Here is a 14,365-nt window from a genome sequence, read left to right on the forward strand (position 1 = left end):
TTATTCTTTCGTTTAAATTGGTGCAACTGATAACAACTTCTGAAGGCAACAACACCTGGAAGGTCAGAGAAAAAACTATAGTTTTCAAACTTATAAGAGCAGAGTCCTTTTTTTCCGCGCGTTTGAGCTTTTTCAGTTGTTTTTGAAAATATATCGAAATAGTAGATCAAAACAAAAGCAATATAGTACCCAAATATTATCAGCCCTCTTTTTATTCGCGATTTAATTTTTATTGCCAAAAATGAAATAAGAAGAATATGCAAAACAAAATTAATCATAAATTTCCTTAAAGCAAAATCCTTAGTAACTCATTTTACTATTTTCGAAATTTCGGTCTTTTTTAAATTTGAATGTTTGCAAAACATTCAAACTCATTCGTTGAAATGATCATATTTCTTTTTTCACTGTTTTATTCCGACCTATTTTTGAGACTGAACTTTTGGTAGCACAATTACTTATGGCTCGGCGCTAAAATTTTAAGACACTTGATTTTTTGAACGAGTAAAAACCTGCGTTAATTTTTTGTTCTCATTTCCGCGCTACATTAAATGCAGCTGGAAACACGAACCGCTATTAAATATTCATTCAACAGATTTTCTTACGTACTTAGTTTTTGTTGTTGGCTTTGAGGTAAAACATTTTGTCGTTTTTTCAAAAACTTCCTAAGTGGTAACACCTGCTTCAAGGACAGCTTTTTGCTCGTTTCTATTCATATCACTTGTCATTAAATTCTTTCAGGTCGGCTCCTATCAAATCGAAGAGCAGGCGGATATATAAATTATTAACATGTTTCCCCTCTGAAGAGTCGCAATTCAGTTTTTTGGCGCCAAAAAAACTAGAGAGTCCAATTCAGAGTCGCAACTCAGTTTTTTGTAGTGAAGCCACAAGTTAATTCAAAGATAATTTTAAGATTCACCAGCGGTTTTAGGGGGGGGGGGGTGGTGGGAATCGGCGAACGCCTTTTTTCTCCTCAGGGATTCGACCCCCTGCCGACCCTTTGTACTATTTTGATATTTTGAGAAGTTATTTTTCGGCTTACTGACCTCAAAGTTTTTCTAAGACGCCTTGGGCGCCAAAATATACTTAAAAAAACCGCCTATAGCGCAGAAATTTTTGTAATGATTTGGTAAAGCTCAAAAAATTAATTTGGTCGACATAAAAAAAGTCGACAAAAACTTCAACATTTTTTTGAAAATCTCCCCATTGAGAAAATCCTAAATCCACCCTTGCTAAAATCTCTTGAGTTTTTTGTTTTAGGTGGTTTCTAGGAACTCGAAAAACCTCGAAAAAAATCATTTTCATCAGAATATCCATGAGAAAATAATTAAACTTGATGTAATTTTCTTTATTTTTAATCTTTCAAGTTTTGTATACAATGTTTATTTTCGTTTAATGTCATTTTCATTTTAAAAAACCAATTACTCATTTGTAATAAGTTTGAAAACGATTTGCTTGTTTCTTTTTTGCAGAAAATATCTTTCTTAAACTTTGTTGCTCCACATAAGAGGTGCAATTCGACCTAATTTTGCCAGTAATTGATTTCATTGCTGTAGTTTTGGCATTTTGATTGACTACAAAAAGCCGAGTTTTTTGGCAGTTTTTTTGGGCCCAATAATAATTCTGCTAAAAACTTAACTAAGTATTGTCTTGATCTTTTTCCGTTTAAATTCAACCCAATTATAATTTTTAGGAGAAAAAAAAACTTTGCGTCCTGTCTGAAGTGACATCAGCACTTCAGCTTTATAGGATTTTAAAAAAATTTTGTTCTGCGAAAGTCAGTTCACAAGTTGGAAACAAAATATTTTGCGTTGATGGTCGAAACTGTAAACATTATCCAAGAAACCGATTCTATGGATCAAGAATGCATTTTAGGGAGAAAATATCATAATTTAGAACGTGTGAATGAACTAGACCTTAATTCCTAATTGAACTATTTTTGTTGCATGTATTTTTTCCCACTGATGACAGCTCTATAAACCCACAAACTATAACTCTCATTAAAAGTCTTATAAAAACTTTTATTACAATTTTCTCGTTTTGCAATAATCCGCAAAAGTGTTAATCATAACAGACATGCCCATTTTAATTTTTTCGAAACTTTAAGATGTAAATATCAAAGATATTTAACCGACGAATTTCTTGAGCGTGGAAGACAAATTACAAATCTACAAGTGACCCAAAAAACATGTGGTTGTTGCTAAGTGAATAAGTTTCATTCAAAAAGTTCGGAATCAAGAAGAGTCAAAGTCGACTTCTTTCTCGAGAGACTTCGTGTAGCTGCACGAAACTGTAATTTTTCAGAACTGAAAACTACAACTGATGCGGAGAAAAAATGATACAATTGAAAATCCGGATTAAGAAAAGCTTAGTACTCAAACCAAACAAGACTGCTCGTATCAGGGCGAAGCCCTGAATGTTCCGACTGCCTTTTAAGGTTTTATGGAGCAGTAATGACATTAAAAATTTGAATGCAATAAAAAACCGAAAATCATCCCCCCACACGCCATATAAAGTACAAAAGGATAGATTTCGCTCCTTGTAACAAATCAATTATGGCAAATAAGCTTCGCTTCTTTCAACCAATTTTAGGACGGATTAACTCTCCGCTTACGCGTTAATAGCGCAAATAAATCGCGCGTTAATTGTCCCAAATTGGCCAAAATGGCAACCTTTAAATCCCCATAACTTCACAAAAAATAATCACAGGTGAGATATTTTTTCAAATTTGAGCTCAGGACAACAATAGCTTTTGAATGATATAAAAAAATTCCGTCAAAAATGGCTAGATAAAAAGTCGGAATTTGTCTGAAGAAAAAAAAACCCACCCCGAGCACTATTATTCTGTTACTTTCGTATCGAAAGTCGGAACAATAATGCTCGTAGAGTTAAAATGTGAATTAACTGGTATATGCAAACAGTCTTGCTGGGATATCTTCGGTTCAATCCTGCTTAAAGAACGTCCTTTTTGCACACATCGAGAGACAACAGGCCTTAACGGAATGAAAATCTTTATTTAAACAAATGGTTTGTTTGAATACGTCTGAGCGTTGATTGAAGAGAAGTCTCAGAAGCTGGGTCAAATTACAAGAAAGAAACAGCAGATTCAAGACAATATAAGAAAACATAGTCAACAAAGGTGGTACACTTTCAGACCAACGAGTTTCAGAAGACAAGTGATAGTCGATGCTCTCAAATATTATAGAGGAAGACAAGCAACCAAAAGATTTCCTGGAACGGTTTCCTGGTGGTCTAATAAATCAAATTCCAGGTAGTCAGGAACTGAACAAACATCCAATGTGAACTGGATAAACATCACTTAGCTTGTTCGTTGTTTGCGCAGGAAGTGGGTAGTTGAGGCTTCAGACCGATGATGGCAAATGACTGATATGACTAGCCTATCGGCAGCTGTTCCAAAATTCTGAGTGCCAAAAATTTAGTCTCTGACAAGTTGAACTTTTTTCAGCTGTGAATTTAGTGACTGGTGCAAACAGCAAACAAGTCTCCAAACTAATGAAAAATTATCACCGGTGCTCAGCTCACTAGCAGTTACACTGGCAAAAAGAGCAGTCTAGAAACTAAACATAACTTAAAATTTTTCGACGAGAGCTATTTTTGCATCAATATACATTCAAAGCAGAAGAAAAAACTCCAAAACATGTTGTCGAAAAAATAAAAGAGAATATTTGCAGTAATAGCTTGATTTCAACGCATAAAAATTTTGATCGAGCTAAATAAAGACACAGAAGCGAAACTGGTAAACATCACTGATCGACCTCCATAGACCGAAAATGCTAATCATACAATTTCATACACTTAGTCTATGGAAAAATGCTAGTCATACAAATTTCATGCATTTTTGCAAAATGAGTTTAATTGAATTTTAAAGGTATTTTATAGTTGTTTTGGTATCGAAATTGGTGTCTCTTCATAAATAAAAGGAAAAAAATAACATGAAAAAAACTGCTACCCATACAATTTCCATATATGGAAATTGTATGATAAGAATTAAAAAAAAAAAAATTTGTGAAAAAAAAAGCTTTGAACAATCAATTCAACTGCTGGCAAAGCATTTAAGCGTTTTTTGGGCTGCTACGACTGAAAACTTCGACTTTTTTTATTTTTGTTTTCTGAAAAAAAAACACTAGTCATACAATTTCCATATATGGAAATTGTATGACTAGAATTTTTTTGATGGCGACGACAAAAATTTTTCTAAGTATTTTTGAAATTGCCCCCAAAAATTTTTTATGGTTTTTTTCAACCGCAAAATGATTTTCGTATTCAAATAAACATTTTTTGAAAAAAAAAAATTTGCATGCAAAATTTAATTTTTTGTGTGTATAACGTAGTCCTGGATATACAAATATTGGATTTTTTTTCCTTTTCTCTTCATAACTTTTTTCAGAAACGCTTAAAACTCCTCGTTCTTTTGTATGACATGTTTTTGAATGCCTTGATCAATGTTTGGTAATTTAAAAATTCAAATTTTAGAAATAATCATCTTTGAAAATTATTGCCAAAATTTAAAAGTTCATTACTTTCGTTATATTGTTTGTCTGAGACAGAAGTAACACATATGAGGCTGTTTCCAATGCATTTTCAATGTAAGAAGGCCAAACCGTTGGTTACTACGTTTGAGTAATCAAGGTTTATGTCATTTGTGTTCGGTTACGAACACAACCACAAAATTTTGAGAAATTAAAATGTAAAAAATCATAATTTTTGGTTTATGGAAAAATGCTAGTCATACAATTTCCATATATGAAAAAAATACTAATCATAGACCTTTCATGCAATTTTCTGTACGTATGGAATTGCATGAAAAGTGTATGACTAGCATTTTTCCATATATGGAAATTGTATGACTAGTATTTTTGGTCATCCCGGGAAACCACTACAGATTGGAATCAACCCAATCAATCAGAACGGACACTCTGCAATCCAGAGGCAAGCCTAAAAACATGTTCAAATTTTGTCGGAACGCCAAAAAACAGTTTGGCCTCGTAGCGAAGCACTTCGGGGAAAAAATAAAAATGATTTTGTCTGATCTTTTGAATCTAAACTAAGTATGATTGATCAGATTCTACACGTTTTGCTGTCATTTTTAATCAGTTCGGGACTAATTAACTGTTCAACTGTGTCGATCATGATTGCTTGTCAGAAATCAAATCGTCGTGACAATTTTTTTTTAGCCATACAACCTTCATTTATAGAAGAAACTGCTTGTCATTCAAGTTTTTGTTTCTTAGTTTATTTTGCTTTTCTGAATACTAATTCCACTTACACTAAATATAAATGTTAATTATTATTACAGGTAAATAACCGTCTCATCGATCTCAGTAAAAAATATGTATGCTAGTTCTCTTGATGTGCATTAATTCATAAAAGACAAATTGTCAATTGTGTTTCATTAACCACTTACTAAGGGTAACAATAAATTATTGTGTAAGAAGGGAACTTTCAGAAAAAAATTACATGTATTGAAAATTTTTTCACCAGTGTCGGAAAAGTTCATTAAATTATTTTACTGGCATTTAAAAAGGAGAACGATTAGCCCGGATCTGTAGACTATGTATTTTTCTCCTTTCTGCAGAAGTTGATTGTAGGTTTAAAATGAAAAAAAATTCAAGCAACGATTTTAGCTCTCAGTAACTGTTTGCAGAAACTTAAATGTGGTTCTTGAAAATTAAAATAAAGCCACCTTTTTAAAAAAAATTGCAGTTTTCAAAAACCCATACAACCAAGGACTCTTTGAAATTATTTTTCTGGCTTTCCCGCTGAGTTTGACCTGACAAAACTTAGAAAAAAATGATATTTTGATTGCTGAAATTTGTCTGTAAACACTAATGGCAAATATCTAGTAAGCTATTTAATGAAAGTATAACAAGAAGCCACAAACCCAAGTTGACGAAAAATGCTCGTCACACAGTTTTCATTCAGGGAAAACTTAATGTACCGCTATTGCAAAGAATAAAACAAATTGTATGAAAATAGCATGACTAGCATTTTTTCCATAGGATGTAACAATTTTTTTTTGTTTTTTAGTAACACAAAAACCAATTTTTTTAGATGAGAAATCTATGAGCGATACAGCATCAAAATGCTAATTAAGAATCGTATTGAGTTAAGCCAAGCATCTTAAAGTAATGAATTTTATATGATTTTATCAGAAAAACGGTATTTTTGTATTGATTACAAGCTCGCATTATAGTTTTATAGGAAATAATTATTTTTTGTTGATTATGTTGGCAAAAACATAGAAAGGTAATTTTTTACATGACCTTTTCAATCGTGAAAAATGATTGCTAGAGGAAATGAATCGATTATTTTCAAGAATTGAAAACTCCATTTAACTCATTAAAATCAATTATAATCACTTTAGCTTACAATATAGTTGACTTTTTTGTTGATAAAATCCATGAGATCGGATTTTTTTTTGAAACTGTGAAAAACGTACTTTCTTTTTTTTTGCAGAGTTAACGCTAAATTCTAGAGATTTCAAAGTTTTCCAAAAAAGAGCGAAAAATATTTTCAATACAGTTTAGTAAATTAAAATCAAATAAAAAAAGATTTTAATTATGATATAAAACCGTTTGATTTTCGTGGAGTCCGACGATGAAAACTTTCTGAGATGGACTATTATCATTAAAACTCCAGTGCGGCAAACTGTTTTTCGAAAAACAATTAGCAGTTGAAAGTCGTGGCCTGTCTTAACTAAAATAGAAAAAGAGAAAACACTCATAGTTTGTCATATAATTGCTTTTACGATAAAAAACTTTAAAAATTTTCCACACTCACTTTTTTTAAACTTTGTTTGTGAAAAATGGTGATCATACAGTTTCCTATCGGCCAAACAAAATTGACTAAGGAGGGGTTTTCCAATTAACGAAAAACTGCTACAGGCTTTTTCGGTATTTAAATAAGTAGCTATTTAAAAATTGAAAATGGAAATTGTGGAAAAAGAAATGCTATGAAAGCGTTTTTTTTTTCATATACTCCAGTAGCGGTTTTGCGCGATAAACTGTTTTCGTATAGAGGTCAAATGGTTAAGTTTTTGTTCCGACTTTCGTAACGAAAGTAGCAGAATATTTGTGCTCGTGTTGGGTTTTTTCCTTCAGACAAATTTTGACTTTTTAACTAGCCCTTTTTGACAAAAATTTTACATGATTCAAAAGGTATTGTTATCTTGAGCTTAAACTTGAGAAAATATTTTGCCTGTGATCATTTGTCGTAAAGTTATGGTGGGTTTAAAAATTGCCATTTTGGCCAATTTGGGACAATTAACGCCCGATATATTTCGCGCTATAAACGCTAAGTGGAGATTTAATCCTTTTTAAAATTCGTTCAAATTGGTTCAACGAAGCTTATATGCCATAATTGATTTGTTAATAGGAGCAAAATTGATCACTTTGTACTTAAAATGGTGTAGGGAGTGCTGTTTTTACAAAAAAATATCAAGTTAAAAAAAATTAATTTATTTCATTACAATTAAGTTTTTCATATAATTACTGCTCCATAGACCTTAAAAGGCAGCCGAAACATTCAGGGCTTCGCTTGATACAAGCTGTCTTTTTTTCATTTTTTCTACTGCTCCATAGACTTTAAAATGTAGTCGGAACACTCAGGGCTTCGCCCTGATACGAATAGTCTTGTTTTCTTAGCCGCTTGAAGACAAGACTAATTCACATTCGGTTTTTTGCCGCAGTTTGGACATTTTGATCTGTTTTTTTTTTGATATTTCTTATAGTGTAAAACTTTTTTGATTTGTCTTACTTATTTCAATTGTTATTGCTGACAAATATTCAAACACAATCATTTCATGTTCGAAAAGTGATATTGCGCAATCAACCTAGCTTACTTATTTTATTTCTAACTCAACCAAAGTTTTGACTACTAATTGATTGAGGCTTTTGTTATCTTAACCTTCGTAGTTAGCTAACAAGGGACCAAAAGATCAAGAACATACTCCCCTATCCCCCCCTCCCCAGATAGACCAAGTTAAGATCTTCCACCCCAGCATTTATTTCGCATTAAATTTTGCTCTGCATGTAAAATGCTCGATTCTTATATTGGCTGAATATCTCTAAATTAGAACTAAGTTAAAATCCTCTATCCCCCAAACGGCTTTGGGGGGATGATGTTAACTTGGACCCTAATAAGTGTAGTTCAAGTTCTAATAATTACATGAACAAGACGCCCCCATTCTGTGATGCGACACAAAACTATATTTGATCACTTTTCTGATACTCAAGTTTGCCTTCAACGCTTTCTTTTCATAGAGTCCCAAAAATAAAATTGCTGAATATTCGACAAAATTTGTAGGATACAAATTCTCGGATTTTTTTCTTCTCGGATTTGAAATAATTTTTTTGAGAATAATTTTTGACTACAAGTTTTTTATTGCCTGAAATATCGATACTTTGAAAGAAAATTGAACAAATTAAAAATATCAAATTACTCAATGGAGTGAGTTACAATTGTGAGTTTTTAAAATCTATCGGCGTGAATTAATCTAAGCAGAAACAAATTGTTCAAAAGTAAACTGAGATTCTATAGATGGTGCCAATTATGTACTACAAGTCGTACGGAAGGAACCATTTTGTAATTATATCAGGTTTTTCGTTAATTTTGTGGAGAACGATTTTCTACCAAAAATTGCTAGGTTTGTTAACGAGCTTTCGGCATATTCAGTATTTTTTATGATTCAATCCTTCCTGTCAGACTCAATGCAATGTTTTTTTATCGGCATCAGGTGGAAATTGGCGAGAACAAGATCCTGCGCAAGATGATGCGTTAGCTTAAAAATTAATTAAAAATTTCAACTTATAGCTTAACTTTCTGCTCATTTCTTTCTTCTCATTCTGCGTATAATCTACCAACCGTGAATAAAATATAGTAAACTACTCTGAACGTGAATTTTTTAGTTGTCTATCGATATAGCTTAAACGAAAAATGAAGGAGCTCACATCATGTTCAAATCAAATTGATTTAAGTTTTTTTCCTCAAACTCTTTGAAAAAACTACTCGCATCCAGTTTCAAGCGTTAATTATCGTTTATTATATGATTTTAGTACCAGTCTTACTAAATATGAGAAAATTTTTAATCGATTAATAATTGATTATGATCTCTCTTTTTGAAATCAAATAAAATCAATTATAATACATCATAATCGATTGTAATCGATTATTTTTATCCAAATTTCTAATTTTTTTGTTTCGCAGAAAAAACAAATATGATCGAATATGATCGTTTATAATCCCTTTGTTTGCCCATTTTGTTTTCGGCCTTCTACTTGAATTGCTTAGATTTTATGCTTTCTGTAGACGTTGGTTTATAACGTTTTTTTTTTCATTTCTTGATTATAAAAGTTTCATGATGCACATCTCAAGTTTTTGACCACCAAAATATCAGCACACTGCTTTATTTTCATGATTTTTATGGAAGAAATAGATTTCACCTACCTCCGGATTCTTTCAACTAATATGAAGGATTCTCTATGAAATATTTGTTTTGTGAAAAAACTTTGAGTTCAAATGAACCAAAGACTGACAAGAAATCTCACTTTTAAAGATTTTTGACAGAAAAACAATTAGTCAATTTTAATAGATTATAATAGTTTATAAGAGATTATAAGGGACTATTTGATATTATAAGATATCATAAGATATTATAAGAGATTTTTGGACAAATTGTAATCAATTATAATTGATAATTTTTGATTATAAAGTCTACAACCATGATATCATTATAATGGATTATAAATCGTTTAAACATCTCAATTTGGCCCTTATAATTATTTTTAATTTTGATAAAAGTACAACTTTAGTTGTAATACAATCAATTGTTTTCTCTTTTTACTGAGTGCAGGTAGAACTGGTAATTTGAAAAAAAAAACATTTTATAAATCTTTTCTCGTCTCAAGAATACTTAAATTGTCTAGTTCATTCATTTTTCATTTAGCATCCAAATTTTGCAGACGAATACACACTTTACTCGGTCATCAATGGTGCAAAATTATGGCAAAATTTGGATCTCAAATAACACTTTTAATTTGAGTAATTTCGCTTGGTTTACAAAGTCTTGAAATAAACGGTCTAAATTGTTGTTTTTACGTGATTTGACGGAAAATTTACTAATCAAACAAATAGATTTACCCGTTTTAAGGGTGTTATTTTGGGACCATTTTTTGGCAAACCGAATTACACCAGCAAAAAAGAGCTGAAAATCTCAGCCTTTTTTCTCCTCTTCTTTTGTCCACGATTTGAGAAAAATGAGTTTTAAAAAGCCAATTTAGTTCGGTTTATTTTTTTTTAAAAACAAGATCTAATCTCGAAATTATGAGTTTAATATCAATGAGTCTAACCAACTGTCGATTTGATGTCAACCGGTAACGATTAACACTTTATCAATCAAGAATATTCATGAGGGCAATACTATTTGCAAATTATGATTTCATTCAAATAAAAACAATACTGCTTGTATCAGGCGAAGCCCTGAATGTTTCGGCTTCCTTGTAAGGAACACGGAGCAGAAATAACATGAAAAAAAAATAAATGTAATCATAAGAAGATTTTTTTTTCAATTTTTAGATTTTTTGCGAAAATCATCCCCCCACACGCCATAAAAATTTCAAAGTGATAAACTTTGCTTCTAATAACAAATTATTTGTAGCAAACAAATTTTTTTAAACAATTTGGAACGATTTGGAGATGAGTTAAATCTCCGCTTAAGCGTTAATATTGCGAAATAAATCAAGCGTTAACTGTCCCAAATTAGCCAAAATGGCAATATTTTAACCCCCATATCTTTTCAAAAAAGGATCAAAGCCTAAAAATTTTTTCAAATTTAAACAATTCTTTTTGATTGATCTAAAAAAAATACAGAAAGAAAAATAGTTAAAAAGTCGAAAATTGTCTGATGAGAAACAGTCACCCCGAGCACAAATATTCCGTTTTTTTTTCGTTACGAAAGTCGCAATAAAAAAAAAACCCGGCCATCACAATTCTCTGGTTTTACAACGATCCCCGATAATGATTTTCAGACCGAACGACCACAAGAGAAGGATTTTGCTCATATTTGATCTATCAAAAACTGAGGTGACGGCTTGGCTTACTGCTTTCCTAGAGCAAGCTGGCACTTACAAAAACGTAGACTAGCTTATACGAGGAGCAAAACTTTCATTTGGCAATTTTTTTATCGGTCAGTGGGGCGTATGGGGGCAAATAATAATGAGATGGGATTTTTTGTTGTCTGGTAAAAGATAGGAAGCTTCTGCTGTCCAGAAAACGTGTGATTTTTGCCAGAAAAGCATGCACCCTTCAGCAGATCAGATCCAAAGAGAGAATGAAAATGTTCTAGAGTTTTCTAGATTTTTTGCGAAGCTCCAAAAAAACGGGTAAGAATGCCATTTATCAGACATCCAAACTTCAGTTCATTATCAGCAAAGATCAGCAGACTCCAAACTCGAGTTACGAAAAAAATTTAGTCTGTAGACATAAATAACTTTCACTAATATGTAAACTGTATGACAATTTAGCAATCAGGCACGGTATTTTGATTGATTCTCTGAGAATAACAGGAAATTGCATTAAATTATAAGTTACTCTCCCATAAAGCAAATTGTTCGTAGGAATTATCAAAAAGGACTGATCAAAATGTCGAAAGTGCGGCAAAAAACCGAATGTGAATTAGTCTTGTCTTCAAGCGGTTAAGATAACAAGACTATTCGTATCAGGGCGAAGCCTTGAATGCTCCGACTGCCTTTTAAAGTCTATGGAGCAGTAATAACATGAAAAAAAAATAAGAAAAAAAAAGAAAAAAAAATAAGTTTGAGATTGTTTGTGAAAAACATCCACTCGCACGCCATGTAAAATACAAAATGGTAGATTTCGCTCCTAGTAACAAATCAATCATGGTAAATAATTTTCCTTCAACCACTTTAGAACGCTTTATAAGACGAATTAAACCTCCGCTTACGCGTTGATAGCGCAAAATATAGCGCGCGTTAAATGTGCCAAATCGGCCAAAATGGCAAATTTTTTAAACCTTCATAACTTTATAAAAAATGATCACAGGTAAAACATCTTTTTAAATATAAGCTCAAGATACCAATACCTTTTGAATGATATAAAAGATATTCCGTCAAAAAATGGCTAGTTAAAAAGTCGAAATTTGTCTGAAGAAAAAAACCAACCTGTGCACAAATTTGCTGTTGATTTCGTAACGAAAGTTGGAAAAATAAGTTCTATGGAGCAGTAATAACATGAAAAAAATGCATATAAGAAAATGAAATGAAAAAAAAAATTGAAATTTTATATGAAAATCATCCCCCTTACGCCATATAAAGTACAAAGTGATAGAATAGAGTTCGCTCATAGCAGCAAGCAGTAAAATATAATGCATTGCAATAACATGTCGGAGACCATTACGCGACACCATCAAACAGCGATAGACAGATTAAAAGTGTGTGAAGCACAGAAGAGTGTCGCTGAGTGAAGGACAGAGTTATTAGAACAACACTAATGTTGCATGAGAAATTGTCATGATAGAAGTCGAAATAAAAAGACAATAATTACAGGTGCTGGTTTTGCAGGAAGAGAAAATATGAGAAGGAAAGAAAATCCAGCCATATTTTTGCTCGAAACTCTGTTGTGCAACTTTACTTCGTAAAGAAAAGTTGGCATCAAACCATGACTTTTGTTTACAAAAAAAAGAAGTAGGACTTCCAGTAGACTAGGTTATCTGGAGTTGTCAAAATAGATATTTTAACGATATCTATATTGTGTTACTATACTCCTGGAAAACTTCACGGAAAATAAATTGCGAACATATTACAAACTGATACCAAAAATCATCTTCTAGTGAACAGACCGATAAATTCTACATTCACAATATCAGAGGTGAGCAGCCATAAATCTCCCGAAATCTAAATATTATGAAAAACTTAAAGCACTTAAGCGATCAAGCACAGATTTTTGTCGAAGTTGCTCTCGCGTCGGTTGTTTCTTTATGAAGCCAGGTAAAATTTGTTGGTCATTACAGTGAAAAATCAGGTTATCCGAACTGTTGGTAGACACTGCATGAGTAGAAATCCTGCCGTTTATCAGCTGAAAAAATGTAGCTTGGTGTTATAGGAACATTTGCGACTGTATCCGACTAAGTTACCCAATAGCAACGCAATTGAAACGAATATGCGATTAAACCATAATAAAATGTATATTGAAGCAGATAACTTTGACAACAGCAATAAATTAGTATGTTTTTGCTTAAGTGACCAAGAAATTTGCTGAAACTTGAAAATTCAAAAACGTTTGAAAAAAATTTGCACAAAAATCTGTTGTGCAATCTTACAAGAATAATTGCGCCAGCGAACACCGATTTTTCAGAAAAGCCTGTTAAATTCGTACTTTCATCAAAAGTTTCAAGGAAAATATCAGTAACTGATATGAACTACGCCGCCAAAAAAATAGACCTAGCAGTCGTGTTTCTGCTAACAAGATTGAAACATTTCTAAGAAGGAACCGTTTTAATTTTTAAAGGGACATCAAGCGTTCGCAATACCTTTTTGCTCCAGATGGCCAATTACCGAAAACAAGATCAAACAAAAATAAGCAGTAGGGATATCACAAAAAAGTTTTCAAATACAAACACAAATTAGGACCTTGAAGAGCAAATCGCAGATACAGATGCAAATTTTAATTTTGTTTTCGAAAGGAACAGAAAAAAAAGGACGTTGGAGAAAAAATTCTTGAAGTCCTCAGCATACAGAGAACTGATTGGATATAATGTTTAAAGTTTGAACATTTTCTGAAAAAATCTGAAAATTTGTCAAGAAAAAAGACATAATCTTTTAGGTTTATCTATCATGCCACCGAAATTCAGAAGGAAATTGATAGCTATGCTCACTTGACGCATACTGCAAAAACAAGTACAGAAAAATGCCTTAAAATTTAACCCCTGCAGGCCAAATTTGTCACATGATGTGATTCGACTTGTTACTAGGTGTGAGATCTGCCTAAAAGAGACAACAACTTGGAGAGAGCAGTTTTCGATTGGCAGGAAGTTATATGGAAGATTCTACACAAAACATGCCCATTTTACAGATCCATAGTACGAGTTAGCAGTTTTGGCGGGCAAGTGACTGGAACAAAGCTGCCATCCGGCCTGGATCGACAAACCAACTTTTTGTTTATGTTATTTATGTTATCTATAGTCTTATGTTAAACGCCTAGACGGCCGGTCACTTGACCTTGATAGACAGAGAAGACGAATTCTATTTGAAATAAGAATCAGAATTGAATTAATGTTATCTGTCAACTAGTCGTTTTATATCGCTCTGACTGAGAAACAAGGTTTATCGATCCA

General features: G+C 32.3%; 1 long non-coding RNA gene across 1 annotated transcript in view; it reads right to left on the reverse strand.

The window, feature by feature from the left end:
• The window catches only part of LOC134853343 (uncharacterized), an 89,013-nt gene that overhangs the window by 46,092 nt on the left and 28,556 nt on the right, over positions 1–14,365 (reverse strand). The window lies entirely within an intron of this gene.

This window comes from Symsagittifera roscoffensis, chromosome 8 (assembly GCF_963678635.1).
Source record: "Symsagittifera roscoffensis chromosome 8, txSymRosc1.1, whole genome shotgun sequence".
NCBI lineage: Eukaryota > Metazoa > Xenacoelomorpha > Acoela > Convolutidae > Symsagittifera > Symsagittifera roscoffensis.